This window comes from Canis aureus, chromosome 5, assembly GCF_053574225.1.
Source record: "Canis aureus isolate CA01 chromosome 5, VMU_Caureus_v.1.0, whole genome shotgun sequence".
Lineage (NCBI taxonomy): Eukaryota > Metazoa > Chordata > Mammalia > Carnivora > Canidae > Canis > Canis aureus.
Window position 1 is genome coordinate 25,239,785 of NC_135615.1, and position 15,942 is coordinate 25,255,726.

A 15,942-nucleotide genomic window follows, 5' to 3' on the forward strand; every position below is an offset into this window, starting at 1 on the left:
ATTAACTTAAAAAGTAAGCCTCTAACAAACAGCTGAAGTAAAATAAATATGTAGTGACTATTCTTTATTGTAGGCTCTTTCTCAACGTCAAGAAAACAAAAACCTTGGAAAGGCAAGAAAGCTTCCAAAAAACACTCACTGAGCCAACTGGAAAATGACAACTGGACCCCAGCCCTGAAGATCAGAGGAAAGTCCTTTTCAGGTAGGAACTGGTTGGTGCTGGGAGTTTGAAACTTAGTTTTGTTCTGGAATTTTAAAATGTTAATGCAGCCAATGGTTTAGCATCCCTTATACATGACTTTTTGTTTTTTCTCTGATTGGGTTTTCCCCCCCGACCTTACCACTGAAATGTCTTCTGTAAGAATTTAGGACCTTAAACTCTAACTGGCACTCAAGGGTATTAAATACAATTACACATTTTAAAGGCTAGTAATTTTACTTCCCCAGAACAATTACCATGCTTTCATTTAGACTTTTTTTTTTCTTTTGAAAAGCTCTTTCTGAACGATGTCAAAAACCAAGATTGTCTCAATTGTGAATAGTTTCAGCTATTTATAGGAGATGGTAATTTACTTAGGGCCACAAAGCACATGAGAGTAAATGATGCACCCACACGTAAGCAAACAAGTTCACAGCAGAGGCCTCACCTAGCGAGGCTGGGCTAACAGGCCCTAAGGAAAGAAGTCTCCTGTTATCCGTTTCCTATCACTGAACAGAAGATGTGGAAATTGGATTTCTTTTTTTTTTTTTTTTTTTAAATTTTTATTATTATTATTTTATTTATGATAGTCACACACACAGAGAGAGAGAGAGAGGCAGAGACACAGGCAGAGGGAGAAGCAGGCTCCATGCACCGGGAGCCCGACGTGGGATTCGATCCCGGGTCTCCAGGATCGTGCCCTGGGCCAAAGGCAGGCGCCAAACCGCTGCGCCACCCAGGGATCCCGAAATTGGATTTCCCTAAAGTGAAACCTCACCTGAAAATAACCTTGACTAGATTCCAGGTGAGTTCCTTGTTATAAAATGGAATGACCCCTGCAACACGAGGAAGCAAACAGAAAAGCACTGACAGGAGCAAAATCTAGTTCTATCTGGTGAAATATATACCAAGATGGACACCTCAAATTTAATTCTTAGCTCATCAAAAAAAAAATTGACATTCTATATGCTTATTGCATATTTCTGGATTTCTGGATTCTTTAGGAAATTAAAAAAAGAAAAGAAAATCTCCACTCAACTTTTACTTTTGTTAAACAAGCTTGTGTGCTTTCTCTGAATTTATTCAGCAAATATTCCCAGAGCACCCACTGCATGCTACAATAGTGAGACAAAATGTCATACTTTTTACTTAGAACTAATAATTATGCCTTATTATTAAATAATATGATTTCTTTCTGAGAAGCTCAAAAGAAAAGCTGTTTCTTTGATCCTCACAACGAAAGTAAAGGTGAGGTAGAGAGTATGTTCATCTAATATTGGCATTTATAACACCTGGTTAGATTGGAAGTGATCTGATTGATATATCTTACCTCATGTTGAACAGATTTAGATCCAAGTCAGGGGGAGCAAAGCTCACACAAGACATCCTGCTGGTCAACCCACTGTACTGGATCTTTAGCCCCATCTCCCAAGGCCTTTGGGAGCCCTCCTTCTGTGGATGTATATAGAGAGGCTGCCTTCTTCTCCCCAGACTCTTCCTAGACACCTCCTGGCAACACCATCGGTAAGGACTTTCATCCTGGAAAAATGGGAATTAGCTAAGAAACACAGTATTTAAAGGCACTGTGTTTTTATGTGAGTTTTCCAGTTTGCTGACTACGTTCTAACAATGGTTGAAAAGGGAAGGGTCTAACAAGCAGCCCACAATTATTAGATTGAATCATATGAAGTTGTTATTTGTGTAGGCCAAAAATAGCTGAATATCAGTAATTTTATATGGCTAACCTAATGTTCCTGGAATAGAATTGATAAATAGTCATGGGGACAAAAAATCCTTAAAATGAAATTGTGGTTTAAGTATGATTTTACTACATGTTAATACAGAAATGTTTTTTCCCCAGAAGACACCTCTAAAATCACAATAGGAGGGGCGCCTGAGTGGCCCAGTCTGTTAAGCATCCAACTTTTTAAAAAAATATTTTATTTTATTTTATTTATTCATGAGAGACACAGAGAGAGTCAGAGACATAGGCAGAGGGAGAAGTGGGCTCCCCATGGGAAGCCCAATGAGGGACTCTATCCCAGGACCCTGGGATCACGATCTGAGCCAAAGGCAGACACTCAACCCTGAGCCACCCAGGTGCCCCTAGAATAACGCTTTTTAAAACTCTTCTTGCACCATCTCTTTGACATTTGACATTTTCAATGCCATGCCCTTGCTTGCACCATCTTATCTCCTATTTCTATCCTCCCTTCCTCAACCCTGAACATCTTGTTCAATGTCAAGCTACTCCCTGTGTATACAAAAGTCTACTTCACAGTAAAGCCAGAACACAAGACCTGCTGTCATAACCCAACCGACAAGCCTTCCATGGTTAATGCCCCCAGATACAAGGCTAAGCAATTCAGCATTCAAACCACAGCCACAATTGTACCACTCTGATTTTCCAGTATCTTCCCCCTGTTGACCCAGCTCCAACGTTACATTCTCCCTTACATGTTCTGATGTCCTGAAGGAAAAGAATATCTCTGTCTTCTCCTCCCAAAAGAGAGCAATGGGCCTCTGCTATGAACATTTACTCTATCTCCTTCATGGGACCATGAATTTTTCAAAGGCAAGGACCACACCTTACCTATCTCTACATTCCTTTGTGCCCGCCATGGTAGGAACTTAAATGCTCACTAAAGCTCTTCAAATCCTCTGAATCTTTCCAGAAAAAAACCCAAGTGCACCAGCTTGGAAGGAAGCAATCGACCAAACTCAGCTGGGTAGTCCAGTGCAAAAGAGCACAAGCATCATTTTTCTCCCCACAAGACAGTTCTTGTAAGTAAACTGTGCAACACAAACTATTTTAAGTACACTCACAGATTTCGGTGTGTAAAAGAAAGCTCGTGTGAATCCTTAATTTGTAATCTTCAGTTTCAAGGTCTGAGGGGCCTAGAAGTCATTTAGTCCTACCGCAACTTTCACAGACCAGGAAACCAGGTTCTAGAAACACAAAGTGGTGAACCCAATGAAACATGGGGCAGCCTCCCTCACCTCCCAGCTGAGGGCTGCTCTTTTTCCTTATGCCAGGCTCTCCTAATCTGTTAATTAAAAAAAAAAAAAAAAAGGTATCTGCAGACATCAAAAAGAGAAGCATATACGGACTGGTATGTTTGTATTCCCAATGACTGGCTCAGTGCAAAAGTGCAATGCAGGTGGCCAGTCTACAAATATTGCTGAATGAACAAAGGAACAACCCAGGCCTTTGGAACAATAACTAACATAGGAAGAATATTAAATATTTCAAAGCACTAGTCAGACAATTAGTCTCCTAGGAGGAGCAGCAGAAGCCTGAAAAAGAAAGCAGAGGAAAAACCCCCAAAACAACAGAATGAAGGTTTGAAAAGGAACATCGTACAAACCAAGCCCTATAAAAATAACTACTCTCACTCCCATGCAGGATTTTGGCAACATAAAAGCTAACACAGAAGAGAATCAAGTGCTTGAATAGATATTTCTCCAAAGAAGCCCTCTAAGTGGCTAACAAGCACTTGAAACGATGTTCAACATGATTAGTCACGAGGGAAACCCTAATCAAAACCACAGTGAGATACCACTTCATGCCCACTAGGATGGCAATTTAAACGCACACACACATGCATACAGACAATAACAAGTGTTGGCGGGATGTGGAGAAGCTGGAACCCTCTATACATGGCTGGCGAGAATGTAAAATAGTGCAGCTGCTCTGGCAAACAGTCTGGTGATTCCTTGGTGGGTTATATATAGCATTGCTGTGTTACTCAGGAATTCTGCTCTTAGGTATAGACCCCCAAATTTATTTTTTTATTTTTTATGTTTTTTCAAAGATTTTATTTATTTATTCATGAGAGACACAGAGAGAGAGAGGCAGAGACACAGGCAGAGGGAGAAGCAGGCTCCATGCAGGGAGCCCAACGGGGGACTCGATCCTGGGTCTCCAGGATCACGCTCTGGGCCGAAGGCAGGCGCCAAACCACTGAGCCACCCGTGCCTCCCTAAGACCCCCAAATTTAAAACAAGTGTTCAAACAAAAACTTGTACATGGATGTTCATAGCAGCACTACTCACAACAGCCGAAAGGTAGAAACAACACAAATGTCTATGAACTGATAAATGGGTAAGCAAATTGTGGTCTATTGAGGAAATATTATTCAGGGACTTTAAAAAAGGGACTGAGCTGTGGCTCCGTGGGGTGAAGCGTCTGCCTTCTGCTCAGGTCATGATCTCAGGGTCCTGGGATGGAGCCCCGCATTGGGCTTCCTGCTCAGGGGCGTCTGCACCCCCCTGCCCCCACTTGTGCTCTCTCTCGCTCTCTCTCTGTCTCAAATAAATAAAGTATTTTAAAACAAATAAATAAAAAGCGATGAAATACTGATGCATGCTATCACATGGATGAATCCTTTAAAAAAAAGATTTTATTTATTTGAGAGAAAGAGAGAGAGAAAGCACAAATAGCGGGGAGGAGTAGAGGGAGAGGGAGAAGCAGGCCCCCCCTTCCCCCACCCCATCCGAGGTCATGACCTGAGCTGAAGGCAGAGGCTCAAGCAACTGGGCCGCCCAGGCACCCCCAGATGAATCCTGAGAGCACTGCTAAGTGAAAGAAGCCAGTCACCATACTGTATGATTCCATTTATATGCAATACCCAGAACAGAGAAATCCATAGAGAAAGAAAGCAGATTAGTGGTTGCCAGAGGCTGGAGTAGGAGGCTGGAGTCGAGGAAATGGAGAGTGACTCCTTAATGGGAATGGGGTTTCCCTTCAGGGTGATGAAAAACTTCTGGAACCAGATAGTGGTGATGGTTGCACAACATTGTGAATGTCCTTTTTCCTTTTTTTTTTTTTTTTTTTTTTTAAAAAAAAAACACTTTAAATATGTGCAGTTTACTGAATGTCAATTATACCCCAGTAAAGACTTAAAAGAAAATAAAAGTGATAGGAAAAAAAAAAAAATCAAGCCAAGATCCACAACAGCAACAATGAAAAGACCGCTTCTGGCTATATTACATCAGGGAAAAGAGATTAAATAGATGAAAGTATGTAATAGTAAAAAGTTCAATTCCTATTAGACCCTGTGTAGCTACCAATATAAATTTACAAACGTGCTGTGCACTGTTACATATTCACATACAAAGTTTCAATACACAGTGTCTCAGGATATTTTCTAGCTCAAAATACAAGGAGAGAGTGACAAATCCCCCATGATAGTGTTATGTTTCCATATACAGATCTTCCTTGATTTATCTCATAGGGTGTCATCCCGATGAGTCCATATTAGGTTGAAAATGCATTTCATACACATAACCTATCTAGCCTACCTTAAATGTACCCACAACACTCATATTAGCCTACAGTTGGGCAAAATCCTCTAATCCAGCGGGATGGGTGCAGGATGGGTGTCGGGACGGGTGGTCCCTTGTGGTCGCTGGCGGCCTGGAAGCTCTGGCTCACTGCCCAGCATCGAGAGAGGACTGAACCAGGACAAGATCCAACTTCAAAATCCCCAGGACAGTTTCTACTGAATGCCTATCACTTTCTCGCACCACTGGAAAGTCTACACATCATCAAGTGGGGGACCATCTGTACCTCTCTCAATTACTGGCCTGTTAAGCAGACACAAAGTTAGTGAAGAATAATTCAATTAGTAAGGGTCATGGAATGGGTATCTGCGGACCTCTACAGGAAAAAAAAAAAAAAATTAAAGCCTTCTCTAACACATAGGATGTGAGTGTACTTAATGCCACTGACTTATCCACTTAAAATGACAACTTTGAAGTTATATGTTTTGCTCCGATTTTAAAAAAGATTCGAGTCTTCGCACTGCTAGCTCTTTAGAAATATCCAGCCTGAAGATCTGCATTCATAAGGCGCTATCACAGCTCTCTCCAACAAGGTGGAATGTTCTGCTCTCCACATTCCTCTGCCGCCAATCCTGACTGCATGGATTGTAAACCCAGCACCTACTTTCTTAAAATAGGTTTCAATACTGGTGCTGCGAGCCTGGGAGGAGGTGGGGTGGGGGGTGGGGACAAGGGCATTCATTGAGAGGCACAGCCTTTTGCTGGCTCTCCACGGACAGGGGCTACCAGCAGTGATTCCACTCTACTGACCCGGCTGTGCCAGAGCCTCTGTGGACAGAGGCTTCTCTGCAAGGGCCAGCAGAGTCCCTCGAAGATTCAAGAGGGACGGACGAGCTGCGGTGCAGCAGGGCCAGGGCGGCGGACTCATCCTCCCGAGAGCACGCAGGCAGCTACGAAGCCGATGGAAACTGAAATGCAATGCTGCCCTTGAGCAAAGCAAAGAGCTCAAGTTCTGGGATGCTCCTAGGATTCCCTGGCACCTACCCCTGAGTGGCCTCCGTGCCCCTGGCGGCTGTCCCACAATCATGTAGATAAGAGGCACCTGAACTTCTCTTCCAGAGGCTCCCCTGTTCTTAGCTCGGCTCCACCCGAACCTTTCACCTTGCTCCCTTTAGGCTTCAAGGCTCCACTCTACCTCGCGTAGTTAGTTATTTGAGATGATCTTTAGAATCAACACAGGGTGCCAACCACAGACTCCTTAGGTGTCTGAGAACTTTGGAACCGGGGCCAGGTGTGTCTTCAGCTCCCATTGAAAGCTCACTTGATCTGCTTTTAATCAGTTTGGGCCATATGGCTGTTATCTAGATACGTCTGTGTGCCCAAAGATGAACTCAGTACTCGGCATGGTGAAGGTGGGGAGTCTCCAAAACCCCTGCATGAAGTAACCAGCGCTCCGTGCCCGCACTAACGTAGGCAAGGGGGGCCGTCACGGGGCCTGACACACCCACATCTTCTCAAGAGCAGGTCTCATCTTCCCAACCTTCTCGAAATGATTACTAGCCAATGTTGCTCTGATTTTGAGTAACACAGAAAATGTGTTACTTTTAGATGATCAGCGTCCAAAATTTTCAAAGAAAAGCTCATTTGAAACCCTGCTACCAAGGAATCTATCCAGTCACTTAAAAGTGCCTATTATTGGCCTGGGCAAGAAAACGCACTGGATTCCATACATACACCGTCAAGTTTGGCAGGAGAGATTTTAGACAACTTCCGTCCTTCCCACCCAATCCCAAGTAAACAAGGCATTTGTTTGTATTTCCACATTGGCCTCATGAACGAAAATACCTCCTCCACCTAGAAAAACAATCTCTAACATTCAGGCATGGAATTTGAGGGCTAACTTTTTAGTGCATGGGTCCCAAGTATGCTGTGAAGAAAGAAAGAAAGAAAGAAAGAAAGAAAGAAAGAAAGAAAGAAAGAAAGAAAGAAAGAAAGAAAGAAAGAAAGAAAAACGGTAGAAACGTGTCTTTAATAAACCTTTCTCCCGTGAGCATCTTTCTCAAGTTTACACTGACACCTGGCTTGGTATTTCTGTATCTTTCAGAAATACAGATTTAAAGAAAAAAAAAAGTTCTCCATTAAAATTGGAGCCAGAAGGACTTTTCTCCCTGCAACAGATCTGAACGTTTGTTTTACTCTCTTTGGAAGGGTGGTCGGGAGGGGGAGAGGCACCAAAAAAAATTACTTTCCTTTACTCACTGCTAAGTTTTGTACTCTATACCAACTATCCTGCCTGGCAAAGAGTTAAGAATTTTCTGAGGTTAGTTCCTGCGGTTTAAAAAAAAAAAAAAAAAAAAAAAGTCCGATGCTTAAATTTAGACTCCGTAAAACAATACTGGGAAACTTTCAAAGCCTTGGAGAAATACTGGAATTTATTGTATTGCCTTTTGTTAAACTGCATCGCACGGGCCACTGTTTCTTCTCCCTTTTACATCCCTCCCGGCCCCCGACTCGCTCACGGCGGGTCCCGGGCACTCCCACCTGATCCGGCTACCTGCCGTGGTCGGGGGTGGGGACGAAAATCCAGGGTCACCTTGCACGGGACGCGAGTGGAACAGGTGGCTCCGGGACAGGCTCCCCGGACTCCGGGACCCGAGGGCCGCGGCGGCGACGCGGGCGACGAGTCTCCGCCGACTCCGGGGAGGGGCCGCGCGCCCGGGGAAGGTGTCGGGGGCACGGGGCACCCCGCAAGCCCCTGCGCCCGGAGTCACACACGCACCTCGGACACCTCTCACCCCCCAGCAGGCCAACCTCCCGGCCGAAAAGCGCCGCGGCCCCCCACGCCCTCCCCGACCTGGGGCGCACGCGAAACCCCGAACCCACTAAGGAGGCGCCGGGCTCCCCCGCGGGTGAAGGGAGCTGCGCGTCTTGCCTGAGCTCGGGGAGGCCGGGGCGCGGCGGAGGAGCGAGGGGCGCGCAGCCCGGGCCGCCGCAGGCAGAGGGGGCGCCCTCGGGGTCCGCCCGCCCAGCCCGAGCCCGAGCCCGAGCCCGAGCCCGAGCCTCCGTCTGCCCTCTGCAGACGCGGGCGCTCACCGACGTGCCAGGCGAGGCCCCCCGCTGCCAGGGCGCCCGCCCGCCGCTCCGACCCCGTCGGGGACCCGAGAGTCCCTACTCACCTGGACGGAGCCCCCGCCGCGCCCCGGGGGCCGCAGGTGCCCACGCGCAGTGCGCGACCCGGAGCCCTCGCGCCGCCTGCTGCCCGGGCCGCCCGCGCGCTCATGCCCGCCGCTGCGCGCTCACCCCCGCCCGCTGCGCTCACCCCCGCCCGCTGCGCTCACCTCCGCCCGCGCGCTCACCCCCGCCCGCTGCGCGCTCACACCCACCCGCGCGCTCACCCCCGCCCGCTGCGCGCTCACACCCACCCGCGCGCTCACCCCCGCCCGCTGCGCGCTCACACCCACCCGCGCGCTCACCCCCGCCCGCGCGCTCTCCCCCGCCCGCTGCGCGCTCACACCCACCCGCGCGCTCACCCCCGCCCGCGCGCTCACCCTCGCCCGCTGCGCGCTCACCCCCACCCGCGCGCTCACCCCCGCCCGCTGCGCTCACCGCCGCCGCCGCGCGCCCTCCTCCCCCACTCGCCGCCCTCCCGCGCGCTCCCCCCCACCCCGGGGCTCAGCCCCCTAAAAAGCACAGCGCGTGCCCCGGGCATGTAAAGGGACAGGCCGGGGATCCCCGGGTGGCGCAGCGGTTTAGCGCCGCATTGCAGCCCAGGGCATGATCCTGGAGACCCGGAATCGAGTCCCACGTCGGGCTCCCTGCATGGAGCCTGCTTCTCCCTCTGCCTGTGTCTCTGCCTCTCTCTGTGTCTCTCATGAATAAACTAAACTAAACTAAACTAAACTAAACTAAACTAAACTAAACTAAACTAAACAAACTAAAATAAAGGGACAGGCCCGCCCGCCGCCGCCTGGCCAGGCCCGCGGGTCTCGGAGGCGGACCGCGCCCCGGGCCGAGCCACCCGCGCGCGGCGCAGCAGCAGGGGGTGCGTCTGCAGCTCCGCGGGAGGCGGGGCTCGTCCCCCAGCAGCCCCGGGGGCCCTCAGCTTGGAGAGGTTATTTCATGTCGAGTGATGCCAACTCCCGAGGACGGAATTGCTGTCGGCCTCGGAGAAGGCCGTTCACAGGCCCACGACTTCACGGAGCCCGCGGCCCGAGCCCGGGAGCGAAACCGCGGTCGGGGCCGCCGCGAAGCTCCTGCCACTCCTGCCAGCCGAGCCTGCTGGGCGCGCTGGAGATGCCGAGCCGGGTTGTTGGAAGGCTGTCGGGCTGTCGGCCGGGAGCGGGAGCCGCTGGCGCCGGCGCCTCCTCGGGGCGGCGCTGGAGGGAAGCAGGGAGGAGGCCGGGGTCACGGGGCTTGGGGGGACTCGGCTGGCAGGCATTGCAACGCCTGTACCCCAACGTGCGTGGGCCGTGTGTCCCCCCAGCGTGCCATGTGCCATGTGTCCCCCCAATGTGCCATGTGCTCGTGTGTCCCCCCAACCTGCATGTGCCATGTGTCCCCCCAACGTGCCATGTGCCATGTGTCCCCCCAACATACATGTGCTGTGTGTCTCCCCAACGCCATGTGCGGTGTGTCCCCAACGTGCCATGTGCAGTGTGCCCCCAACATGCCATGTGTGGCATGTCCCCATTTACAGAAAACTGAGGAAGGAAGTGGTTGGCAGCAGGGAAGGACAGTCACGGGCGGTGCTCTGGGCTGAGCCCCAATACCTTAGTCCTTAGCTCATTTCCCCAGGAAGACATACCTGATGAAAGGAGGGAGACCTCTTTTGCGCTAATAACACGCTGGCCTCATCCAACTCCCTGCATCTTTAATTAATGTTTACAAAGCACTTTAATCTACCCAACAAGCTAGTTAATTAGGCCAGTATTATTATCCCTCTCTTTCTGAACCAAATCCAGGAAAGAATCAATACTGTCAGTCCTTAATCCTCCATGAATAATGGTCTAAGCTTTCCGCTGTTTATGTTTTTTTTATTCCCAAATTGTGTCCCATATTGTGTTATATACTAATGCATTTAGCATGAATGGGCTTACTACAAGTTAAAGAGTATTAAACACCCGTGGGTGAGGGAGGTAAAATAAGCAACCCTTGTCTTTAAGGATTTCAGGTAAAGAAAAAGATGTTTTGTCAAGGGCTTCTCAGAATTTTTTTTTTCTTTTTAATAATGCGCTTTTGGCTTGGTTGGGTTTTCATGACGTGTAATTAATTTTTAAAGTTTACTTAAAATTTCTGAGTCACACGGTATCTTTTGTGTAAAAGTTAAATTTTACTCAGTATCTTTTCTGACAGGTGAAGAAGAGGTAAGAAGGAAGAAATGGATGGAAGGAATTAGGAAGGAAGAAGGAGAAAAGAAAAAGACAAGCAAACAAATGACCTCCAAACACCACCACCACCACCACCACCACCACCACCACCAAAAAACAGACAAAGAATGAACCAGGAAGAAAATGAGACAGGTTTCAACCAGGTGTCTCACACCCCGGAGCTCTGTGGGGATTACAAACAGGTGAACCTTCCTCTGGGCTGGTGTGGATTAGCCAGGGACCCAGAGTGACAACCCGAATACAGGCTGGCTTCCGGTCCCCACTGCACCCCTGTCTAGGCACCTTTGTGCTCACTGAATAACACAAAGAGACTAGAACAATAGGAAGGGAGGTAAGAAAACAAGAAAAGGGTTAGAGGGGTGATTTAAAAATAGTTATGCATGAAAGTACTAGATGACGTCAAGGGAGGAAAAAAAAGAACAAAGAAACATCTGGAGGGTCTTTGTATCTACTATTGTTATTCCTTTAAAACCCATGGAATTTACAAAATTTTACTTTATAGTCACTGGGGTTTTTAATAAATGTCTTCTGAGGCTGCTCTTTGTTAAGAAAATCCTGGCGGTACATGACCCCTCAAATATGAGACAAATGTTATTACAAGCTTTGTGTAAATTAAAAACTTTAAACTAAAAAAAATTAAGCTAAACATACGTGTTTGTTTTATAAAAATAATTACCGTAGAACACTGGCTGGAGAAACTGCAGTATCTGTGAGGGCCACTAGAGGAGGCACACAGGAAAGAAGGGTTAGTAATTTTCCTGTTTTCTTTACCAAAACATGATAGCCTTGTAGAGCTGAAAGAGGAGATGTCAAAAGAAAGGATTTTACCTTATGCCTCTTCCACTCAGATGTGCGATTTTGAGCTGCTTATGTTTCTTGAGATGCAGTTCCTCATTTGTACAATGAGGCTACTAACCTCTACCCTGGGAGGCTAAAATAAAATTATTATTTTTTATTTATTTACTTGAGAGAGAAAGAAAGGGAGAGGGAGAGGGAGAGGGAGCAGGAGCAGGGGACAAGCGGATTCCCAGCTGAGCAGGGAGCCTGACACAGGGCTTGATCCCAGGACCCTGAGATCATGACCTGAGCTGAAGGCAGATGCTTAACCGACTGAGCCACCCCAGGTGCCCCCTAAAACAAAATTATTTTAACGTTCATTTGAATAAATGGCAGATGAGAAGAGTTAAGAAAATTGTGAAAATATAGAAAAATATGATAATTTGTGCTGTTTTTGATTGGAGCATAGTACAAGACCATAATTTACTTATTTTTATTTATTTTTAAAGATTTATTTATTTATTCATGATAGACATAGAGAGAGAGGGGGGCAGAGACACAGGCAGAGGGAGAAGCAGGCTCTATGCAGGGAGCCCGACATGGGACTCAATCCCGGGTCTCCAGGATCACATCCTGGGGCAAAGGCAGGCACTTGAACTGCTTAGCGACCCGGGGATCCCCAAGACCATCATAATTTAAAAGTGTCATAATAGAACAGTAACAGATATTGAGTGACATAGGTAATAGAATGGAATCAGTAATCCAGAAAAAGATAGCGTTGACATTGTGTAAACTTTAAGATGTGATGAGAGTCATCTAAAATAAATGAAAAAGGGGCAGATTCTCAATAAATAGGCCTGAGAAAACTAGTAATTTGAAAAAAATATTCAATGTAAAGAAAGCTCTTGCCTTTCCTTATATGCTAAAACAAAACTCAGATACATTAAAGAATTTTAGAACTAGGAGAAAACTTAGGCAAATATTTGTGTGACCTCAAGATGAGGGGAGAGAAGAAATGGAAAAATCGTAGATGAAGTGACCGTTGAACTAGATTTCATAAAAATTTTAGATCCTGACAACTAAAAATATTGTGAACAAAATTTGCAAAGAAAAGAAAAAAACCCTACAGAACTCTGCATAACAACAACAACAACAACAAAATAACAACAACAAAAAGAACTCTGCATAACAAATCTGGCAGTTAACCTTATCCTCAATACAAGAATACCCTTAAGTTGATAAGAAACATTAATAACTTAAGGGAAAAATTTCCTCAAAAATGATTAGTAATTAGCTCTCTCCCTGTGTGTTATATTTAAAGTGTCTGAACTACCTAGTAATTGAAAGAGTAAAAATTTAAAATAATACAGTATATATATATGTATATATATATATCAGAAAATATTTTCTAAAATTCTAATATTCAATACTGACAGGAATGCAATGAAATGGGAAATTTTATGTACTATTAGTGGGAGCATAAATTGACATAACTTAACCAGAAAGCAATTTTATAAAAATATTTCCCAGCTTTAAAATTGTTTATACACTTTGATCCTATAATTCTATATCTAAGGATTCTATAGAAATAGTCAGAAACAGGCACAAAGACTTGTGCATAAAGATATATACCGTCTCCTTTTTATAATGTCAGAAAATTAGAAACGAATAAAGCATCCAAAATTAGAAATAAACTATCATGCAGCTTTTTGAAATGAGGAATTTTTAGTGTCCACAAGAAAATATCTAAATATATGGTTAAGGGGAGAAAAAGAACAGTACAGAATTGTATGTAAATCATTATTTCATGGAAAATACCTGTATTTCCACATACATGGAAAATGCATATATGTATGGAAAAATTAGAAATCTGTCAAATTGATGGCGGTTCGTGTTTCTGACTCTGATTATATGATTCTTTTTTTTTTTGGTATTGTGTATGTTCCAAATTTTCTGTTGTGACTCTATATTACTTTTATGCATCAACAAAAACTAGCAAAAATTGTATTTCTATATGAGACAGTAAATGCCAATGTGCATAGCGTTGAGCCTGGCTTATATCAGTCAGTAAATACTTGAGAGATGACGGAGGAAAAGGACATTGACGTACTTCAAGGATGATTTCCTAGTGAAGTTTGTCGATTTAAAAAAGAAATAATTTTTAAAAAAATACTCTTACTTTTTATAATTTGTTTTCATAATTATATAACTTTATTATATTAATTACATATTAATGAATATTAATTATAGAATCTAGATTTATAATACCATTTTATAATTTATAACCATTCTACTTCTGCAGATGAAGAACTTATGACCTGGAGGTTTTTTGGTGACACGTTTAGAGGAAGACTAGGAAAAAAATGTAGTGGGGTGGTTTCATACTTCCTGAAAGCAAGTAGATGGTGTCTGTATCTGAGGGCAGTATTTTGAAGGAGAAACATGTAGAAGGAACAAATATAGAAGAACATAGTAAACACGTTTTTCGTCCGATTTAATGGTAAGCATTCTGGAAGAGAAGCGAGTCTCCAGGAGATCCCTGGTGGACAAGAGTGCCGAGCAGGCAAGCTTTAGGACCTGCCAGTGGGGGAGGTCCAGACGGGGAACGAGGGTGTATGGCACCCATTCATTCATCCTTCATCCAGAAATTCTTCGCTGGCTCTTCTGTGGCAAGCGCTGCTATGGGGAGGTCGAGGAGTACACCAGTGAACAGCATAGATAAAGCCCCTGCCTGCACGGAATTACAGTCCATGGGGGGGTGGGGGTTGGGGAGACCCAGACAGACTCAGGTGATCAAATGGTTAATCTCGAACAGTCTGTTAATCCACAGATAGAATCTGAGTGATTCTGTAAATTAAAACAATAGTGAGATAAACTACCTTTTCCCACCCGCAGAGATAGGAGGCATTACTGGTGGTGGTGGTGGTGGGACAGCTACTAAGGGAAGGACTTTTCAAGGAGAGTCTTAGGAAGCTTCTGGTGGTAACCCTCGCCCTCTTCCCACAAAATCTTCACTAACTCCCTGCTTCCCCCTGGGTGCTTTTGGTGTCAGGAGATTAGAAGAGGGGCCGACACCTGCCTCAGGTGAGTATCAGAGAAGAGCAGGACCTAGTGGGACTTGGTCCAGTTGGTGTCCCAGACGGAGAAGGTACCACATTCGGAAGGACAGATGAGTACAGTGGGAGGAGTACTGTGTTTGTGTAGTTGGTTACTTTTCCACTACGTTGAATTTTCGTAGACCCATTTCAGTTAAAATATTTCATTATACCAGATGGCTAAGTTTGAGGGCTGACTTTTTAAATACAATTCCACCCTGACCCAAGTTAGAACTTCCTCTTTCATCTGACCCTGAACTTGAAGAGGTTAATTCCCTGAATTGTGAAGGAGCTCAAAGCTCTGTGTTGTAGCCAGAGTGATGATAAAGGAGTCACCCAGCAGGATGTGTGACCACTAAGTCGGGGACTGTGAAATCCTGGAGGTCTGGCCAGTAGGTTTATAGATGACAATGATGATGACGATGACGCACCAACTCCATTCCCATCAGGACCGCCTGGGCATTACCAGCCTCCCAGGCACTAGAGTCCCATTTGCATTTCCAAGTTGCAATATTGGTGGAGGGGAGGATGGGGGGATCCTTACTGGCAATCCTTTGATAAGCTTAAAATAAATATTTTATTTCAATTTCCAGATTGTTAAATAGGATTTAAAAACAAAACAAAACAAAAACAAAACCTCTTCCTATGGAGAATCACAACAGGAAAAGAAAAGGGAAATCGCACCACACGCTACCATTCACCGTGAGTAATAGAATGTTGTGGGATGTGTTTCCTGTTGTCCTAAAAGTTGCTATGGAGGGTTCACAGTACCCGCCACCTCTTACATTCCAAATTCGAGACATCACCAGAAACTAAGCAAGAACTATCTCCTCAGGATTTACTGACAGTCGACAAATCCCAACTGCCCCCCAGCCCCCGACCAACAGCTGCCTCCCCCACTTCCAAACTAAGAAGAGGCTGGAGGTTCCTAAGCTTTGTGGAGGTGCGGTTGGTATTCATGGTGGGAGGCTGTTCTCTGCCCTCTGTTGGGGATGGGAGATGAGGGGAGACCTATTCCTTTTGTCTCCACCCGGGGAAATCTCTCTTCTAGTTATCTACAAAATCCCTTTGCCACATGATCACAGAGGTGACTTACCATCATGTTCGTGGGTCCCACGGATACTCAAGGGGGAGAGGATTGTATAAGGATGTGACGCCAAGGAGACCTTAGAATTCTGCTTAGCTCAAAGGAGAAGGG

General features: G+C 45.7%; 1 protein-coding gene and 1 long non-coding RNA gene across 5 annotated transcripts in view; one reads left to right on the plus strand and one right to left on the minus strand.

Moving 5' to 3' along the window:
• The window catches only part of PROSER2 (proline and serine rich 2), a 40,348-nt gene extending 31,476 nt beyond the window's left edge, over positions 1-8,872 (minus strand). Inside the window, exons 1-2 of one of the 4 annotated variants that reach the window (XM_077897237.1) lie at positions 8,662-8,750; positions 1,530-1,738 (exon numbers count right to left, since the gene is read on the minus strand). The gene's annotated coding sequence lies outside the window, so the exon portion shown is untranslated. Of the gene's footprint in view, positions 1-1,529; positions 1,739-8,578; positions 8,627-8,661; positions 8,751-8,823 lie in introns of those variants that run through there. The other 3 variants (XM_077897239.1, XM_077897236.1, XM_077897240.1) reach the window with 3 other exon arrangements.
• Positions 766-15,439, plus strand: LOC144313851 (uncharacterized). The gene is made up of 5 exons (XR_013379453.1): positions 766-1,723; positions 2,875-2,983; positions 10,838-11,054; positions 11,554-11,617; positions 13,952-15,439. It is a non-coding gene; the product is annotated as an uncharacterized LOC144313851 (long non-coding RNA).
• The last annotated feature ends 503 nt before the right edge of the window (positions 15,440-15,942 follow it).